We start from the raw sequence: 6,000 nt of genomic DNA, 5'->3' as shown, positions 1-6,000 counted from the left end.
AATAATTTCATAGAATTAAAAATGTTTTTGACAGTTAAATACTTAAACAGCTTTTTCTTCTTTGTAAATTATAATTATATTCTTAACACTTTTTATTCACACGTTTGATTTATTTTCTGAAAAATTTAAATGAAGTGTCTTAAAGATGACTTAGATCTATTTTCGAAGAAATGTTCCTTCTTTATTTGTTAGTTGTATCAGGAAAAGCTAGAAAAATGTACATTGGCTTAGGTTATATGTTTTGAATATTACTTAGTTTAAAGCTTCTATGAATTTAAATAAGAGACTGAAAAAAAGACATGTTATTACAAATATTGGTGCAAAATTAAAACAAAACCTATTGTTAAGAGTTTAAAAATTTACTTGTTAACAACTTGCTAAACATTTATCAAAATTTTAAACTTTTCTCACAGAGGAAATTACCTTATACAGAATAAAATGTATAAAGATTTGTGTAGACGGAAAAAGCAATTATATTTAATCAAAGCGTCTGGGAAACGTGTAAGGACTCAAAGTCATTCTGGTACAATGTACGGATCTTGGAAGGTCTCAGCAAGTAATAGTCTTTAAGTATCAGTGTTGACGACCTGGCCACAGCTCACTAAGAAAACTGTTTGCACAAATGTTGTAGGCTTGTGAATAGGATTGAAAGAAATAATTTGATAAGTCGATATCAGGCTGGTTTCCGGGCGAGCCTTTCAACGGTTGATCAAATTTTTGGTCTTATGAGCGTTTGCCAGGCGTTTTAATGACAAAAAATCTCCTACACACTTTTTGTCAACTTTAAAGCGTCTTTTAATACCATCAACAGAAGATCACTTTTATATAAGCTAGCAGTTATTGGTCTTTCAACCAATTTTTTTCGGATTTATGAACAACTTTTATTAAACGCGTATGCAATGATTTGTAATGGTATTTCGATGTCAAAACCATTAAAACTGAAACAGGTGTTCCACAAGGCTGTATATTGAGTCCGTTGATGTTCGCTCTTTTTATCAATGACATTAAAAATAAATTACCAGAAGGACGCCTCCTAACTATGGCGATTTATTTTTGAAGATTTTGCTTTATGCTGATGAACTCATAGAGTTCTCTGATAACCCAGTGACATTGTAGGTTCAGATAAATAAACTTTAACAATATTGCGATTCGTGGGATCTCAAAATCAACATTTCTAAATCTAAAATTATAATTTTTAAACCTCAAAACCGTTCAGATAGTAATGTATGAAATTGGAAATAATATGGTACCACTATTGAAGTTGTCAGCGAGTATAAATATCTTGGGTTTACTATCACTCATAAGTTGAACATCAAAAATCATTTGAAAGAGAAACTGGTACTAGCAAAATCAGCTATAAACTAAATGTGGTCATATTTTGTTTCAAGAAGCTTCGTGTACCCTACATCGAAATTTAAGGTTTTTAAGGCTACCGTGAACAGTTGCTTTTGTTATGGGAATCAAGTGTAGTGGAAATAGAAGATTTAAAGATACTTTTTCAAAAGAATCTTCCGGCTGTCGCCGCGTAGCACGTCTTATTACGCCATATATGTTGAGTCCAGGATTCCGCAAATATATGTAAATTGCTGGTACGCTATGTTTACCATGCAAATACATAATTACAGAAATTCTTATTTGAGTCTGTTTTGAAGTATCTACTTAAAGAAAAAAGGAAAACAAATTTTGTTCAAGCTAAACTAAATGCCCCAATATTCCATAACTTGAACCTCTTAGAGTTCGCCTTTTTCCGTTTTAACTAAACTTAAAGTCCATATTCTCCGAAACCTTTCCACCTCTTTACCATCTTCGGATTTTTAGTAAAAAAACATAAACTTAAATTGTTTTCTTTTTTTATAGTAACACATATATTTATTGTTAACTATGCGTTTTCTTCTTTAAATTACTTTACTACTTTAACAAAACAACATTTAAAAAGTTGATCACATTTCTGTAATATTATTTATATATGTAAGTTCTTTATTTTATATTCAATAATTGTATACTCCTTTTTCTCAATGTTAACATTTTAATAATATTCGGCGGACGGCTTTAATGCCATGCTTGTATTGTAAGTTATTTATCTATTTATCTTTCAAATTTTACTAAATCATTTAAAATTTTGCGCTTTTGTGTAAAAAAAATAACCCTACTTAAGTTTCCATTTTGAGGGCAATAACATCATAGTCTGAAAAGGGATTCTTGTGAAAGTCGAATAACTACAATGTTGTTCTTTTTCGTCAGATGAAGATGACCAATCTTATATTCTAATTAAAAATTAAAATCATAAAAATGATATAAAAAATAGTAATGCAATGCTGAATTTGTTCACCTATTCATTCTGTATCGCCAAATATTGAGAATACAAATTTTACAAAACAAAACTTCAGCTGTCAATTTGTCATATTCATTTTTGAATGAAACTTTTAAAATTTAATGAGCCAAAAATGGGCATTTAGTTTTAAAAGGTGCTTAAAAGCTTTTTTACTTTAAAAACGCTTGGTGAAACCAAAATATCCCATTTTAAATTGGTCATTAGTCTCATAAGTGTACACCCTGGGCCAAAATAGAAAAATTGTATGGGAGTTAGTCTATTTACTATTAACCAAGCATAGCATCAAGTGACAGCTATCAAAAAAATCAATTTCAAAAGAGGTATTTTCAGATTGAAAACCACTCGTCTCAGAAAAAACACATGTTACTGAAAAACATTGAATGTATGCATCTAATATTTTACAAATTTAAAAAAGAACACCATTAAAAAGAAAAACCAAAGGTCAAAATATTGATTTACTCGAAATCTATCAATTTTTGACACAGAAACATTTTTGCAAAGTTTGTGCAAAGAAAATTAATACAACTAAATTTTTGTTTGCAAACTAGTTTTACTGACAAATTGTTATGATACGCTGTTTCCAAAACAATTAAAGGGGCTTGAAAAAAGTGTTTTTTAGACATTTACTTTAGACTTTTTACAGCATTTTTAAATAAATAATTTCAACAAACCATGACATACAATATTTCAAAAATATACACTATTATGACCCATAAAGTATTTCGCCCACAGCCCTTTCTTGAAAAATGAAGTTTTTGTTTACGTTACGTTCTGACTATTTTTTGGGGCAAACCAGTTTACACCAAACGTGTGTGATGATTGTTTTTTGGAAGTACTAGCAATGAAAACTACAACCGAGTTCTTTCATAATATTAATTTTCTTCTCCATATTTTTCATTACGTTTATGATAGCCTTCTAGTATTCGTAACTACCGACGAAATAAACACCTATTTTTATCATTAAGCCTTATTATATTTTGTCAAAGTGACGCATTGCCGAATCCGAATTGAATAATAAATCTGAACATACACTATAGGATTTTTTAAGGGCACGATGTGGAAGTTTCTTTTGCATTATGTTTATGAGCTTTTAACTTCCTATAGGAATGTAATGGGTCTGATTTGTCAAATTGAAAATTTTGACATTTCTCGACGTTTCAAGGTCCCTAAAGTCAAAATAATTTTTTTTTAGAAAAATGTCTGTGCGTGCGTGTGTACGTACGTTCGTACTTCGGTACGTCCGTACGTTCGCGACGTTTTTTTAGTCTTCCATAGCTCAAGAACCAGAAGAGATATCGATTTCAAATAAATTTTGTTATACAGATAATAGGGCAGAAAGATGCAGAAAGGGCTCTCAAGCAAATTGCGTGGGTGAAAGGTGAAAATGTTGGTTAATTCTAAATATCTTACTAACCAAAAACGTTAGAGACTTGAATTAAATTTTATATTATATATTGTAACGTGATATCAAAGAATTATATTTATTTTTTTTAATCTATCCAGCGGTTTTTTTATAAATCAAAAAAACTGAAAAAAAAATTGTCACCTCCAAAATTTTACGACTAAAATATGATTTCATCTCTAAAACAATTTTGTGCAACGAAGAATAATGTTTTTGACATCTGATAAAATTTTGAGAAAAATCGAATTGACAATTTCTTTACAAGAAATAAAAACCTTAAAAAAAAATTAATAAAAGTTGGTAAAAAATGATTTTGACTCAAATATCTTTTCAAAAATTTGAGATAATAGCTTCTTACTAATTTTTACTTACAAAAAATATTGTTTTGAACATTAGGATAAACTTTGAGAAAATCGAATTGAAAGTTTTTAAACAAAAAATAAAAACCTAAAAAAAAATATATAAAAGTTTTAAAAAACTGATTTTCGACTCAAATATCTTTTCAAAAATTTGAAATATTGGCTTCAAACTTATTTTATTTCACAGAAAATATTGTTTTCGATATTCATTAATTTGTATATAAAAATCCAAAAGTCGTTTTTTTACAAAAATTCTCTGATTTTATACTTTGGATAGCTGGGGGCTCCCTTTTTGAAAAAATTAAGGCCAAATTGGGTTTTTATCAAAATAATTTGACCTAATTTCAATTTGTTAAAGTGGAGTATAAAAATACTAAAAGTTACTCTTAGTTCACTGCTTATTTTACGGGACTGTATTAATGATAAACCTGACATATTTCCAATGCTTTCAAAAGGAGATTATTATTAGTTAATACTTTATCGTCAACTGGTATATAAGTATTTCTCAAATTTTCATTGACATTTAAGACAAACAACAGAGTTGGGATTGGATGACACATTTAGCCAAAAACCACTTGTCTTGACTTAAATGTTTGGTGTCATTATCTATCCTTCTGAAAGAAATATATGTTTAAGGAATCTTTTATCGATATTGCCTGTCATGTAATAATATCGTTTTGTTTTAATCTGCTTACTTATTATGTTTGACAAAACTGCCCAAACACTTTTTATTTTGAATTTCAGTTACATGCATGTCATATTACTCAAACATTTCAAAGTCGCAACTCCCTAATTTGAAATACACACAGTGCATTTAAAGAATCAGGATTTGAAGAAACTATGCCTATACCTCGAATCGTATAGTGACACCAAGCTCGGGGCTGCAAGAGGATAGCTGCCTACATACATATTTCACGGTTTATACGCCAGAGCAAGCAACCTATTTCCTTTGATTTTACTTTAAAAATTGGCCCTACTATTTAAAAAATAAATAAAGATAAACGTATTTTTTTAGTTCCGAGTTTATGGGCAATTGACATTTCTAACTTCCCATATTAAGTTATCGTATGGGTCCGATTTTTCTAATTGAAAATTTTGACATTTCTCGACGTTTCAAGGTCCCTAGAGTCGAATTAAAAGACGTACATTCGTACGTCCGTACGTTATCGACGTTTTTTTGTCATCCATAGAAAAGAAACCGACTTCAAATGCATTTTTGTATACAGATTAAAGGAAGAAAGATGCAGAAATTGATCTCAAGAAAATTAAGTTTGTGGTTTCTTTACCATAGCATTTTAAAAAAAGGTGAACATTTTGGTTAACCATAAATATCTCACGAACTGAAAAAGCTAGAGACTTGGCTTAAATTTTGTAAAATATATTGTTACGTCATACCAAACAAGTATATTTTTTGAAAAAAAAAATCCAAATAACGGTTTTTTTATAAATGAAAAAAAACTCAATAATATTGTCACCTGTCAAATCTCGTTAGCAAAAATTAATTTTAAAATCAAACTATTTCATCATATGCAAAATAATTTTTATTTATTTAAATTTTTTTAGAATCATTCAATTGACAACTTTTTTAAAAACACGAAAGCCTACAAACCTTTTAAGCAAAACAAAAGTGTGGGTTGCATCCCAGCCTCTTTTTTTATCTGATATTTTCCGCCTTGGTACATAGCTAAGTTATGTCATATGTGTATCCTCAAGCCAAACTTTTTTAACTTTTAAAACAATGTATGTTTCTTTTTTTTTTAAAGCAGGAAAATATTTCCAATTTTTAAACAATTTTCTTAGGAACACCCAGAAGCCTCCTTCAAGTCTAAGTATACCCACAAAAATATATGTTTTTGATAACATGTCTTATTTACCGACAACATACATAATGTATGTATTTTCGATCA

This window comes from Eupeodes corollae, chromosome 2 (genome assembly GCF_945859685.1).
Source record: "Eupeodes corollae chromosome 2, idEupCoro1.1, whole genome shotgun sequence".
NCBI classification, from domain to species: Eukaryota; Metazoa; Arthropoda; class Insecta; order Diptera; family Syrphidae; genus Eupeodes; species Eupeodes corollae.
Note: the sequence above shows the minus strand (reverse complement) of the source record.